The 15,990-nt window shown below is 38.9% G+C and overlaps 1 long non-coding RNA gene across 1 annotated transcript; it reads right to left on the bottom strand.

Annotated features, from left to right (window-relative positions):
• Positions 1–11,869: 11,869 nt before the first annotated feature.
• Positions 11,870–15,871, bottom strand: LOC147375874 (uncharacterized). The gene is made up of 2 exons (XR_015160559.1): positions 15,735–15,871; positions 11,870–12,040 (listed from the first exon to the last, which is right to left on the bottom strand). It is a non-coding gene; the product is annotated as an uncharacterized LOC147375874 (long non-coding RNA).
• Between the last annotated feature and the right edge of the window lie 119 nt (positions 15,872–15,990).

Raw genomic sequence — 15,990 nt, 5'->3', positions numbered from 1 at the left:
ACAACTATTATGTACCAAGTAGGCTGAAAGTATGCTTGCACAGAAGAAATAATAGGGCTCTCACCTTCTTGGAACTTGCATTTTAATGGGACTATAGAAAATAAGTCTGTGCATGCTAAATTGTTTCAGTCACATCTGACTCTTTGCAACCCCATGGACTGTAGCCCACCAAACTCCTCTGTCCATGGGATTATCCAGGCAAAAATACTGGAGTGGGTTGCCATACCCTCCTCCAGGGGATCTTCCTGACCTAGGGATTGAACCCATGTCTCCTGTGGCTCCTGCACTGCAGACAAATTCTTTACCACTGAGCCACCAGGGAAGCTCTAGAAAATAAGTAAGTATAGGGAAAATACAAGAAGTACAGATAAGCCATGTGGAGGAGATAAAATATCTGCTTTATTCTGGGTGGGTTACTAATATCCTAGAGTAGATTTTGATTTATCTAGAAAGATTAAAAATTATACTCTATGTCCTCCAAAATCTATCTTACAAGCTGCCATATTTCATCAGAGAATTACCACCCAAACCCCAAACGCTTTCATCCATATCGTTGGCTCACAACCAACAAGAACAGCAGTCTGGAAAGCAAGAGAAAATGCAACATCTCTCTTGAATGAGGAAAGCAGAACTTTTGCCAATGCAACAGCCAAGATTTAAAATTCAAGAAACTTTCAGAAAAGGAAGGCCCAAGCAGAGTTGTTCAACCATAACAGCTTATCCCAGACCGAGGAAGGACACAGATGGACAAGGGATTACTGCCATGTGCTACCCAATGCCACCACCCGTGCTCTGGGCCGGCGTGCAGAACACCAAACGCCATCCACTACGAGGAGCCATATGAAAGCCCCCGCTGAAAGGCCGGCTGGTTGTCTCTTTACTTTTTAAAACTGGCATTTAAATCACTCTGGCAGATGGGAGAAAAGTATGTAATAAAAGTTGACATTTCATTTTTACTCTGTATGTTTGTTAAGTTAATTCTATTATCATTCACTGGGAGATCAGTACTGAATAGTAATCAGACTGTGGCAGCTTGCAGCTAATGTAAAGAGAGGATAGTTTCTAAGGGCCAAATTGACCCTAAGTGATAAGCAACAATTAATCACATGTCATTACCTTAGGAGGTCCCAGGATGACATAAAAGGTAAAAGCAAAGGTTTCATAGTAAGGCTAAGCCTATATTTGGTCATAGCTATTTTTAACAATATTCCTCTTGGACTTGTACATTCTAAAGAAGGAATGCAAACAAGGGAGGGAGAGAGAGAAAATATCTGTTAGATTTTGCACTTTCTCTTTGTTTCAAAACTCTCATATCTTTCTTTTGGTATTAGAGCATCATTCTCTTTTCTAATATACTTAAAGCGCTACCTTATAAGCAAATAATTCTCACCCAAAGTCTGTTACTTTTGATTCAGAAATGTACCACTTCAACACATTCATCTCAGATAAACTTTGAAATTGACTTAAAGTTCTCACTTATATTATTTGACCTCCAAAGTAACTGGTTTTGCATCCTTCTTAGGAGCTGTAAGAGAATTAATTTTTCTTCCACAAGTAGAAATCCCTTCTTTCTTGTTCCATTTCTGTTAGTCCATCTTTACAGGTTTTCTTTTCTTTTTCCCTTTATCCAATATATCACTATAGTAAATGTTGCCAGAGGCCCACCTGAATATCGGCCCCTACCACAGAGGGTAACTGTGCCTTGGCATGCACTTCTTGTGCGGGTCAATGGCTTTTTATCTCAAGCACCTGCATTCAGAGAGGGCTGGAACTGTCACAGGCAAATGCTCCCAGAATTAACACTCAAACCACAGGCACTAGCATTGATAGCCTGACATTGCAGTATCCTTTGCCTCCTGGTGGGATTATTCTGAAGTGTGTTCCTAATAGCCTTTTAAAGAGTCCCAGATAGATTAAGTCTTTTTTTGTCTATACTCAGAAACTCATCATAGCACCATCCTCTCTTTGGTTACTGAACTCCCTTCCCAAATAAAATACTCAGGGATTGCGTTTGGGAGAGCACAAACTAAGCCTATCCCTGATGGAAGGAAACTAGTCATTAAGCAAGCATTAAACAAGCACCTATGTGCTAGGTACTGTCCAGTGTTTGCATATAAGAGATATATTTTAATTTCTTACTCTAGGAAGTTCTTCCCTTTAAATACCTCACTAGCATAGGATTGTTCCCATCAGCCATAGGACAAATATAATATTCTTATTTTTACTTTATAAATTTTTGCTTTCTTCTATTTTTATTTTCATAGGTGTAGCAAATGAGAGCCCAGAGGACTTGAGTATGCCTGTGCACCTCCACCACAGCACACTTCCGGCGTGGATGCTGGGGTGGCGACACCAGTGTGGTCCATTTAAAAAGCTATTGGACCATAACAAGGAATGTTCTGAAGTAAAAATACTGTCAATGGATATGATAGACACCAAAATTCTCAATGTACAAAGAACATATATAAATCAATAAGTCAAATATGAAGATTGAAAACTAGACAAAAAATAGCTCACAAATAGCCCATCAACGGGAAGACTTTTTCAACAATCCTAGTTGGGGCTGTTTTTTTCCAAAATTTGTTGTAACAATAATTCCCTTTCCATATGACCTTGACACTTCTCAACCAGTAGACTTCAGCTGAAGTGGTGCTATATGACTTTGGAGGCTAGGCCAGAAAAATGCCATGCATTTCTACCTTGTTTTCTTGGAATGCTCAACCCTGGAACTCAGTCACCATGATGTGAGCAGGTCCAAGAAACCCATGGAGAGGCTCACATGAATAGGAATCAAGGCCCCTGGCTAAAAGCCCTGGTTGAACTCCAGTCAACAGATTTCAGTGAGTGAACCATCCTGAAAACGGGTCATCCAGACCACAACATGCTGTCCTGTTTGACACTGGATGGAGCAAAAATGAGCTATCCCCACTGAGCCCTGCCCAAGTTGCACAGTTTTGAACAAAATAAATGATTGTTATTGTTTTAAGCCACTATGATTTGCAGTGATTTGCTATAAAACAATAGACGCCTGACACATAATTTGATATTCCAAAATGAGTGAGGCCATAACAAAAACCTAAATATGAGATTTTGGTTTAGGGATACAGTAGTGGGTAGAAGCTGGAAGGAGCTTAAGACTGTGAAAGCTAGAAGGGACATGAAGGGAATGTTACAGATATATAAAGGATCTCAAAGCCCGAAGGCTATGGGTGAGAAATTAAAGAAAAATAAGAAAAATGTTACTGGAAGCTACAGAAATGGGTTTCTTGTTATGCAGAGGCAGAAAACTTGCCAACACTATTGCCTGCTCTAATGTGAAAAAATAGAAAATGTATTATCATGGAAATAATGATATAGTTAAGATTTCCAGGCAAAATATTAAAATTGCCACCTGGCTTCTTTTCCTAGGTTTTGATAAAATATGAAAGGAACAAGTTGAGCTAAAGGAAAAAACTGTTAAATATCAAAGTCGGAACTTGCTGGGCTCAAAAATAAAACTATTTCTCATATCTAGTCTCTCCAAATGGCACATGATTCTCAAATTAAGTGTCACAACAAAGATCAAATCCTGGAAGAGATTATAGGCTCTTTTCTTGACTTTATAAAGTTCGAATAGAGGTCTTATAAGAACTTCTGGACAAGTCAAAAGCACTTTAAATATCTTAGAGAATGCCTTGCAGATTCTACCATAAATTGGGATTCATAAGAATATTAAGCATTTTGTCATTTAGCTTCCTTTCAGGAAGGCCAAAATAGAAACGGTGGCCGGTCTTAAAGACACTTGTACTTGTGGCTTTGTCAGTGGGAGTGAACCCCAATAAGATTCATAGAAAAGTCATATTTTTATTTTTATTTTTTTTAGAAAAGTCATATTTTTAAAAAGAACTGCTTTGTCACACAGAGAAGGCAATGGCACCCCACTCCAGGACTCTTGCCTGGAAAATCCCATGGATGGAGGAGCCTGGAAGGCTACAGTCCATGCGGTCACTAAGAGTCGGACACGACTGAGCGACTTCACTTTCACCTTTCACTTTCATGCACTGGAGAAGGAAATGGCAACCCACTCCAGTGTTCTTGCCTGGAGAATCCCAGGGACGGGGAGCCTGGTTGGCTGCCGTCTCTGGGGTCGCACAGAGTCGGACACGACTGAAGCGACTTAGCAGCAGCAGCAGCTTTGTCACAAGTACTGTCATCATAGATCGAAAGAAGTAGAGACAGTACAAAATTAAAAGAAACATTTGCACTTAAAAATTTTTGCAGGCAGGAAGCAGACTGGGAAGGCTTCTCAACCGAAACCACAGGCTTCTTGGAGGTGGGGGGAGGAAGAACTCAGAGTACAGAATCAAGTGCTACCAAGAATTCCCATATAGTAAGATTGAACCCTAATCAGAGAACTGGTGAAATGTGTCCCACTGGATTTCAGAACTGCTCTGAGCCAATGAATGTATGTTTTTCATATACTCCTCATTTTGAGCAGTTATTTTATTCATGTACCAGAATTTGCATTTTGGGGTCAGGGAGCTGAAAGCCAGACAATTTATCTCTTTTAATTTACATGTCTTTAGATTGAGAGGAACTGTACTAAACTTGATAAATTTGAAAACTCTTATGAGGAGACCAAATCCAATTCAAATGATGAAATACTGAATTTTGAGCATGTGCTGTAATGAGATGAAACTCTGGAAATCTTGAGGCAAAGGCAGACACATCTGGCATACAAAAGCAATGTGAATTGCTGTAGACAGAGAATAGGCTGTGGCAGATTGTATTTTGCAAAGATGACCATCATCAACATATCTTGTCCCATATGAGATAGGACATCTTATGATGTCGTCTTGATGCTCCTCTCATTGAGTGGTGAGATTTATGTCCCCTCCTAGTGAAGATGGACAGACCTTTGTGATTGTCTCAACAAATGGAGACTGTTGAAGTGACATCCAAGTCTGAGTGAAAAAAATCAATCTAAAGAAAAAGAAATAGAGATATCTTCAAAGATCACACACAAACAAACAGAAAGCAGAAATGAGTTTGGTAGTATTTCTCCATTACTTTCTAAAGAAAGTAGACATGAAGTCTGACAATTTTTTTTTTTTTTATTAGAAAGGGGCAAATCTGTTGTGAAGGGAAGGTTTGTGGGATCTCATCATGATCAGTAAAACCATTTTCAAAATGTTCTACTTTTCATTTATCTGATTTGGTGCCTGCCAAGGAACATTCTGGGGCTTTCCAGGTGGCACTAGTGGTAAAGAACCCACCTGCCAATGCAGGAGATGTGAGAGACGCAGGTTGGATCCCTGGGTAGGGAAGATCCCCTGAAGGAGGACATAGCAACCCACTCCAGTGCTCCTGCATGGAGAATCTCATGAACAGAAGAGCCTGGCAGGCTATAGTCCATGGGGTCACAAAGAGTCGACACAACTGAAGCAACTTAGCATGCACAAGGAATATTCTGGTTGTCAATTTAATACCCCAGACTCTGTGTCTGGGGAGGGATCGACTTGGGTGGAAGAAGGTTATTTGGTTGCTGGAAATGAATATCCGTCAGTCTCAAGCAGTGAAATAGCCATTCAGTTTATTGAAATTTGGTTAGTATGAGTTAGTCCTTATGATCAATGAATCGTGATTATGTTACTGAGTCACTAGACCTCCAAAGGTAAGGAAAATAATAGAATGTGGGGGGAAAGTACCTGGGAAAGCCAATCTGAAGGCTTTCTGTCTTTCTTTTCCATCTTTTCATTTAAACATTATTCAGTGTTTAGACTTCAGGAAATCGTTTTGGAAAATGTACTGTTTATAGAACAGGGTGGGTTGAGATGACAGGCAGTGGTAGATACAAGCCAACTAACAGGCATTTATGATATCAGAGACCTTCAATAATGGTTTAAATATTTTCTCCAAAAGCTTTTGCAGTAAAAATAAGCATCTAAGTATGTAAACTGTATTTATTATATTCACCACCAAAACCTGTCAGATTTATCATTCCAGTATTCTTTTGGTTGGACATTTCTCATAATCTTTGGCATGTGAAAACCGTCTTTGAACATCTGCTAGGAAAAAATTAATTAAACCCATATGGTTTGAAACCCCATGAAAACTTTCAGGATTTAGAAAATAACACCTAGATCTAGGAAACATAATCCCTGCAAATTTTATTTTCTTATTTTGTGATCCTATTCTTTCCTTTTTGCCTTTCTGCCCTCAGAATTTTATATACCCATACCTTAGTAAATGGTCATTAACTATCATTCCAAAATTTCCAATTCAAACCCCAGAATCAGACATTCAGTAAGAATACTTGACAGAAGAAAGCCACAAATTTGCACATCAGCCAAGAGGAGCACATCTCTAGCATCACGTATACCCTCACCCCATGCTCCACAGCAGCCGCCCTACATTCATCAGGCACAACAAGTTGTCTCCTTTCTCTGTGCCTGGGGAAACCCTGCTACCTTGTGGTCTGTTTAATACTTATTCCCCCAAAAAGAGATAATCATAAAAATATCTTGTAGAAACTTCTCATTTACAAGTTAATACCTAACTTTTTTTTAATCTCTCAAAGTGAAAAAAAATATTCTTTAAGAAATATCTAAAGAATTGCCATTCACATTAAAACTTTATGAAAACATCATACCACCACTCTCCAAATATCAAGATTAAAATAATTCCTTCTTTACATATAACCATAATACCCTTTAGGGTTTCATTGGTGGCTCTAGTGGTAAAGAATCTGCTGGCCAATGTGGAAGACATAAGAGACTCGGGTTCCATTCCTGGGTTGGGAAGATCCCCTGGAGAAGGAAACGGCAACCCACTCCAGAGGAGTGGACAGAGGAGCCTAGCATTCTACAGTCCATAGGGTTACAGAGAGTCAGACATGACTGAAGTGACTTAGCATGCATGCATGTATAATACCCTTAATCGAAGTATCAATATTATTTAATTACTGTTTATTAATTCTCTTTGTTTTCTGCAAACTGAAAGGTTCTTAAAGGTAGGAACTCTGTCTTATTTGTCTCTGTTTTCCAGCCTGCAGGATATTTGATATTATTAAATATTTTTTGAAGTAATGGAAATGGAGACAAGGGAAAATAACATAAAGATAGAGTGGAACTAATTTTTTTCTATGTTCTAGATCTTATATTGCAGCCTATAAACAGTGCTTAAAATTACTTCAGCTTTGCATTAATATGGAATACTATGTCAGTTTCCAGAATATCTTAGAGAAACAGCAGCCTGAAGACTGGTTGATTTCTGGGTCACTCGGAACTGTTGCTCACTCTGGATGAGTTTACAGTTGTTTTCTGTCTGAACTACTGATGGTGCCTAATCTGAACACCTTCCAATGGTGGAACTTTCCAACTGAATGTCTCTTTTCAGGTGAAATCTTAAGGTGAAACAATAGCATTTAATGAAGAATAAACACCTACTATGTGGGAGACACTGAAGTAGAAGCTGGGATTTTATAAAGATAATAAGCTCCACTCTTAGTGTTGCCTAGAATTGTTTGCTTAATGATGTTAATGAACATATTAGGAAAGTAAGGGGAAAGCCAGAATCTCATACTCCTTGTCCACATAGCCCTAAGAGCCTCACTGTTGAAAATTTATGAGTTAGTGAGACAGAGGCCTACCAGAAATGTTAGGGTCATCAGACAAAAGTAAGACATATATTCACCATTCAATATGTCAAACTGCAGTTTATTTGAAAGAACCTGTTTTCTGTTACTTAAGCAACAATAATGACTCTACAACTTTCAAATGAAACAAAAACCAAATCTGTGTTTGAATATCTTGGAATGGATTACAAATGACACTATATTTTCTCATTAAATATGGTTTCTGGGTACCATATAAGACAGCAGAAAGCCCCAGATTATCACACACCATTAGGAAAGAATGTCTCCTAACTCACAAAAGGAGGCCAAGCCTATAATCAGGGAACTGCAAATTTGAGAGAATAGCATTGAAACATGTATATTACCATATGTGAAATAGATGACCAGTCTGAGTTCAATGCATGAAAAAGGACACTCAAAGCCAGCGCACTGGGACAACCCAGAGGGGTGGGATGGGGAGGGAGGTTGGAGGCGGGGTTCAGGGAGAGGGGGACACATGTACACCCGTGGCTGATTCAAATCAATGTATGGCAAAAACCCACCACAATGTGACCCCATGGACTGTATAGTCTGCTAGACTCCTCTGTCCATGGGGATTCTCCAGGCAAGAATACTGGAGTGGGTTGCCATTTCCTTCTCCAGGGGATCTTCTCAACCTAGGAATTGAATCCAGGTTTCCTGCATTGCAGGCAGATTCTTTACTGACTGAGCACCACCACAATATTGTAAAGTAATTAGCCTCCAATTATAATTTAATTTTTTTTAAAGTCAGCCCCTTCATTTTTCAGCTTTCAGCTTGACATGGAATTTTCTTCTGAGTGGTAAAGGCCTTGTTTGTTTATGTCTTTAGAGAATAAGAAAGCAGATACATACCAAAAAATAAAAACTCTTTGAAAGAATTTAATATTTCAGAAAATATCAAAGTTGTCATCAGCACGTTGATGGACTTTGCCACATGTATTTTAATGATTATTGTTGTTTTCACCTTGAATTACCATGCTAAGGGCTTTGAGATCTCAGCTGTACTCTGGGTAGTGAAGAGTATAGAGCCTTGTTTCCTCATCTGTAAAGGGAATGTATTTTGACACACTGGTGGTTGGGTGTCTAGCCTACTCTATCTCCTCTAAGCTGCCCCCACCCACGATGAGTTACCCCTAGATAGCCTGTGGCCCCACCTCTTGCTTCACCTTGTCCATACAGGACACTTCAGCTTCTCTGCTCCCTACTCCCATCCCAATGTCCCCCAGAATTTTCAAATTGGAATACAGGGATTCTGGTCATTAGCTGGATCTGCCAGAAGTAGGACAAACATGTGAGATCCAGGGTTAAGGATGAAAACTGGAGGCAGACACAATGACCTCTCTGCAAGGAAAGAGGAAGTTGGAAGACAGACAGGCAGACACTGAAAACTAGGAGACACTTGCAGACCAAGAGAGCAGTGGAGAAGTGCCTGGGTTACCAAGGGCTTTCCTGCTCTGACTCGATACAGTGGGAGCCCTCCCAAACCACCTATCTTTTGGTTTTGTTAGAACTCCTTTCTCTTAGTAACAGATGTTCCTTTAGTTAATCTAGCTTGAGTACATCAGATCTCTTCCTATCAAACAATACCTAATTAGAGATAAAACTATCCACTAAACACACAGTTATGAGACTCAAAGGAAATAATGCTTGGTAAAAGATAAAAGCATGACTGAAAATGTTATTAAACATATTTATTATTACTATTATTATGGCAGTTTCATGCTCAGTGTCACCTCTTTTCTTAAAACAAAAATGGTGGATTTTTACTATTGTTCCTATATGATTAGCTGGTCCTATCAAAAAGAAGGAAGTTCATATGCTTTAAATGATCTTTTTTTCTTTAAAAAAAAAGTATGTGATAATATACAAACACAAACACACAGATACACACAAACACACTCTTTAGTTTAATCCAGTTCATTGCCAGAGTACCCAAGAAAGGGCCTAAGTGAAATAATATCATAAAACCAGAAAACTTAAACCTCATTTAATGGGTCATTCATATATTTCTCTCTTTTTTTAAAGCTTCACTTAGCCAACAAAGAAAGTTTAAAGAATATAAGAATCCCATAATTTCTTTTTTAAGTGTCTCTAGAGAAGATGAGGGGCTTCCCTCATAGCTCAGTAGGTAAAAAATTTACCTGCAATGCAGGAGACCCGGGTTCAATTCCTGGGTCAGGAAGATCCCCTGGAGAAGGGAATAGCAACCCACTCCAGTATTCTTGCTTGGAGAATCCCATGGACAGAGGAGCCTAGTAGGCTACAGTCCATGGGGTGGCAAGAGTTGGACATGACTTAGCGACTAAACCACACACCACCACCAGAGAAGATGAGGCCATCGTATTTCTTAATAAAGATTTAAGATTCTTATACTGAATCAACATCTCTCAAATATGTTGAAAACTTTTTTTTTAATTGTAATCAATACCACCAGTTTGTGCCTACATTTTCTGTTATTTCTAGAATAGATTGAGTGTAAATCATCTATATGGTTATTTTAGTAACCATGAAATTCAAATTCAAATGTCAATATAACAATGTACTTCTTTCTTTCTCTCTCTCCCTTTTTCTTTTATCATTGTGTGTGTGTGTTAAAGCCCTTCACCCTTCATTCTAATGGTCCAAATAATTCAAATCCTTTTATAATTCTCATTTGCCAGTTCTCTGTGCATTTCAATGAAATGTACCATTGAATTAATCATTATTTTTCAAATCTGCCCACTGTGTCAGGCTCAAGGACAGAGCACTTTCATTTTAGATCACAAGCAGAATAGAAAAGAAGTGTGCTCTTGAAGTAGCCCACAACACACTCTACAACACAGAACCAAAGGTAGATGACATACATTTTGAAAAACAAGCAAACCGATCTTGAATGGAACTCAGAAGACTATCTAGGAGAAGGAGTACATACAAAGGTGTTCCACAGCCAGAGATGAAAAACCAGGATAAGTAATCAACTTGAATGAAGACCATATACGATGTTGTTCTTGTTTGGTCCCTCAGTCTTGTCCGACTCTTTGTGACCCCGTGGACTGCAGCATGCCGGGTTTCCTATCCTTCACTATCTCCTGGAGTTTGCTTAAATTCATGTCCATAGAGTCAATGATGCCATCCAGTCATCTCATCTGTCGCCCCCTTTTCCTCCTGCCGTCAATCCTTCCAGGCATCAGGGTCCTTTCCAATGAGTTGGCTCTTCCCATCAGATGGCCCAAGTATTGGAGCTTCAGTTTCAGCATCAGTCCTTCCAATGAATATTCAAGGTTGATTTCCTTTAGGATGGACTGGTTGGATCTCCTTGCAGTCCAAGGGACTCTCAAGAGTCTTCTCCAACACCACAGTTCAAAAGCATCAATTCTTTAGTGTTCAGCCTTCTTTATGGTCCAACTCTCACATCTGTACATGACTATTGGAAAAACCATAGCTTTGACTAGATGGACATTTGTCAGCAAAGTGATGTCTCTACTTTTTAATATGCTGTTTAGGTTTGTCATAGCTTTTCTTCCAAGGAGTAAGCATCTCTTAATTTCATGGCTGTAGTCACCATCTGCAGTGATTTTCGAGCCCAAGAAAATAAAAATCTGACACTGTTTCCATTGTTTCCCCATCTATTTGCCATGAAGTGATGAGACTGGATGTCATGATCTTCGTTTTTGAATGTTGAGTTTTAACCCGCCTTTTCACTCTTCTCTTTCACTTTCATCAAGAGGCTCTTTAGTTTCTCTTTGCTTTCTGCCTTAAGGTTGGTGTCATCTGCATATCTGACATGACTGATATTTCTCCTGGCCATCTTGATTCCAGCTTGTGCTTCATCTAGCCCAGCATTTCACATGATGTACTCCAAATAGAAGTTAAATAAGCAGGGTGATGGCATACAGCCTTGATGTACTCCTTTCCCAAACTGGAACCCGTCCATTGTTTCATGTCCTGTTTTAACTGTTGCTTCTTGACTTGCATACAGGTTTCCCAGGAGGCAGGTAAGTTGGTCTGGTATTCCCATCTCTTGAAGAATTTTCCACAGTTTGTTCTGATCCACACAGTCAAAAGCTTTAGCATAGTCAATGAAGCAGATGTTTTTCTGGAATCCCTTTGCTTTTTCTGTGATCCAACAGATGTTGGTGATTTGATATCTGGTTCCTCTAAGATGTTAGGAAGTTTAAGACCTGCACTCAGGACACTGCCTGGCACATAAAATATGTTCAATATATGTCTTTTAGTTAAAGAGAGCCCCTATTCTTTCTTTTTTTTTTTTCCAACATATTTAACATGTTCATTTACAATTCTGTCTTGATCCTTCCAGCATATGCCTTTTTTTGAGCCTTTAATTTTGTAGACCATAGGTTCTGTTGTCTCCCAGTTGTGATGACTTGACTTGCATGTTTAGGGAAGCTTCACTGTGCGATCTTTCTGTGCAGAGAAAATTCATGTTTACCTCCGTTAGGTGCCTGGGGCAATGCTAACCATGACCACCATAAAATAAGTCTTTGCTTAGTATGTGGGGAGTCATGCAAGAGTTTCATGCAATGAACCCACCTCTATGATTCAGAATTGTTAAGGGAAACTTCTTTTCCAATGTACCCAGATATCACGAGTACTCTTGCTTTCAAGACTTTGTACCAGCCATTTTCTCTGCTCTAGATTTTCACATTTGGTCTTTTTTATCCTTAACTTCTTAGCTCAAATGTCACCTCCTCAAAGAAGCAATTCTTTACCACCTGACAGAAATGAATCCTCCATTCCATTCATTCCATGAATCCATAGAAACATGCAGTATAGGTCCTCAGAACATATTTGTTTGACTCCCTAAACCAAATAAATGAAATAAAATTCCTGTCTGTGATCACATCCCTCAAAAACAGTCACAAGGATTTTCACCAAATAGAGGGTATATTGAAAAAGGATGAATCAATATTTCTGGATGTGATGTAAGCAAAACAAATTTGGTGGAGTACAGTGTTGCTAACTTTTCCACTTAGTTTCTCTTTTCCTTTTTCCCAGGATTGACTATCAGCATCTGTGTTAGTGGACATGTTAAATAATTTATTTCATATCAAACTTAAAATTAAAAGCAAAGGCCATTTATCTAACTAGGCTAGTATCTAAGAATATTTTGAACATCCTGCCAGCACCATACCTTGACCATGGATGTTAGACCAGCTTATAATTTCATGTACATTTGAACCAATATTTCAAAAATATCTGTCCAATAATTACTTATTGAAGAAAGAGAAAAGTGCCTTTTTATACTTTGTAAATTGTATTTAAGATAATGTAATCAGATGCACTCAAGGTAATATAATATTCTAACATAATATGGAATCATCTTTTCTTCTGTAGTTTTTCCTCACTCATAATTTACACATAGCAACATAAAAGTAAAGATGTTACAAAGTCCTGTTCACAATATCACTGAAAGTTGTAGGGTTCTTTCCTGTCCTTTATGTCAGCAAAAATATTTTCACCTTCTCAGTAGCTCTTTCTCACATTTTAGTTTCTCTCGTGCTTTTCTAATTCAGAAAATACCATTGCAAGTATGTTAAAGGGTTTAAAGTTTAGTAGGAAATTTTTAATTCTCACTAAGCAGCACTATCACATGCATTTTTCGTTTTCAGCTCAAACTGTTGACTTCAGGCACCTGTCAACTGGTTGTTCTCAGAGTGCTTGTCACCCATTGAAAAAATGTTCAAGAGACATCCATCAGTGGTGGCAAGGAAAGTTTTGTTTTAATTTTTTCTCCAAGGTACGATTTGGCAGAAGTCAAGCTATGAAAGAAGCCAACTACAAAAAGGAGTCATGTGCAGAAACCTGAATAAAATGACACTGCATCTTGAATGTGTTCTAGAGTTGTTTTAGAGTTCCTTATACATCTTTCTATGGCTTCTCTAGTGGCTCAGATGGTAAAGAATCTGCCTGCAAAGCAGGAGACCTGGGTTCGATCCCTGGGTCAGGAGGATCTCCTGGAGGAAGAAATGGCAAACCACTCCAGTATACTTGCCCAGAGAATCCCATGGATAGAGGGCTACATTCCATGGGGTAGCAAAGAGTCAGACATGACTGAGCGAGTAAGCACATACTATACATCTTTCTGCTTGACCCTGACTATCAGTCCTTGGGTCCACAGGTTACCTTCCTAGTCTGACAGAATCCTCATGCTGGACTTTCTCCAGAATCTGAGCAATGCATTTAGCTACTGTTGACTCTTCCCCCATCACAGGAAAAAAAAAAAAGCATCAGTGAACAATACAAGAGGCACCAAGTTATGATTGCATACTTTATATCTGGTTGATTTGGAATTGGGTCTAGTAGCATGGAAAGGGAGAAATAAGAATGGACAAAGAAAGAAAACATCTACGCTGAAAGGAGGAAGAGAAAGGATTCTATAAAAGTGAAAGTCCAGACCCTGTCCTCTGACAAGGTAAGTTCTAGATCATGGAGCCCAGCTGCAGTTGGATGGTACGGCTCCCTCTGCTCCAACACTCTCTCATCTCTTGCAGCAGTCTGGCTTGTTCACTGACTTCCTGTCATGTGCCAGGCACTGTACTTTATTTTCATAAGCACATTTTAAATGCAATGTCAAAACTTAGATATTTCTTATTCCCATTTTAAGGATGAAGAAACTCATGTTAAAAGAGATTCTTTCTCAAAACATCACATCTAGCTGATTTTCAAATCCAGGAATATTTTTGGACTTCCTGGTGATCCAGTGGCTAAAACTCTATGCTCCCAGTGCAGGGGACCCAGGTTTGATCTCTGGTCAGGGAACTAGATCCCACAAGCCGCAACAAAGGAGATCCATATACTGCAATGAAGACTGAAGACCCCTGGTGGGACAACTAAAGCCCTGGAGAGCCAAATTCTCCAGGTAAGAACACTGGGAGGGATTGCCATGCTCTCCTCCAGGGGATCTTCCCCACCCCAGGGATCAAACCTGTGTCTCTTGTGCTTCCCACATTGCAAGCAGATTCTTTACCCACTGAGCTACCTGGGAAGCCCAACTAAAACCCAGTGTGGCCAAATTAAAAATCCAGGAATATTTATCTAAAATAATGAACCATCTAAGACTAAGAGAATAAAGGCCATATCCTTTGAAACCAAAGTCTATCATCTCAAATTGACTGAGATAAATTTACCATCAGAATCAAAGTTGTAAGTAGAAGGAATATGAGTTCAGTAGAAATGAGAAGACTCACTTGTCCAGTTAAAAAAAAATCTCCTATGACCAGTGAGATGTTGAATAGTGCTTGACAGAGGCTGGCAAGTGGAGGAAATGGAGAAGATATTGGTCAAAAGGTAGAAACATTCATGTATATAAGGTATAAACTTTCAGGTATGAGATGAATAAGCTTTGGGGACCTGATGTACAGCATGGTGACTATAGTTAACAATTCTGTATTATATACTTGAACGTTGCTAAGAGTAAATCTTAGGTGTTCTCACTACAAAGGAAAAAAAAGTAATTATGTACGTTGATGGAAGGGTTGACTAAACCTATTACATGTAATCATGTCACAGTATATTTGTATCAAATTGCCATGTTGTACCTTAAATTTACCTGGTTTTATGTGTCAGTTGTATCTCAATAAAGCAGGAAAAAATAAAGATCATTAAACTGAGGTTTAACAAAGTTAAATAAACTTCCCAAGGTCACAGACTTATTGAATGTCTAAACCAGGACTCTAATCCAATTCTTTATGACTCCAGACTTAGTGTTTCAAATATCCAGGTAAACTACTTCTAGAAAGGGAATTATAGCCTAGGTAACCTAAGTCGTCATTCACCTTAGCTGGAAGACAAGCTCCACAATCAGATAATAGTATCAAAAATAAATAAAATTTATGGAGCAGCATTTAGGTTGTACCAGACACTAAGCTAAATTCTTTATTTGGAGAATTTTAATTTTTTCTCACAACGAATCTAAAAGACAGATACTAATATTATCCTTACACTAAAGTTGAAGAAATCGAGACTCAGAGTTTTGTTAATGGTTTGCCAGGACTTAAGTCCTAGCCTCTGGGAACTATGCACTCACAGTCACTTTACTGTATTTCAAGCCATATCTCCATAGGCTGGGAGTTTTAATTCCATCTTTCATAGTACTTACTCCTTAGCTCCCGAGTACCTGAATGAAGCCTTTTACATCTGCACCAGTCTTGGGTGATACAAAGCAAAGTGGATGGAGTAGCCTCTAGCTCCTCCTAGTGGCCAGAATGGCTATTAACATTTACTAAAGGATCGAAGTATTGTCAATCAGTGCTAACCAGGAAACACCAATTTCTGGGTTTATCTAAAGGCCTGGCAAGCATTAAACACCTGCAATCCAATCCATCCTGAGCCTCCGAGGCATCATTAAATGTCTG

The sequence above is a fragment of the Bos grunniens genome, chromosome 3, assembly GCF_055505025.1.
Source record: "Bos grunniens cultivar Pamir isolate PY7600 chromosome 3, Bosgru_T2T1.0, whole genome shotgun sequence".
Taxonomy (NCBI): domain Eukaryota; kingdom Metazoa; phylum Chordata; class Mammalia; order Artiodactyla; family Bovidae; genus Bos; species Bos grunniens.
The sequence above is the reverse complement of the archived record's forward strand: the minus strand, read 5'-3'. Positions and strand labels throughout refer to the sequence as shown.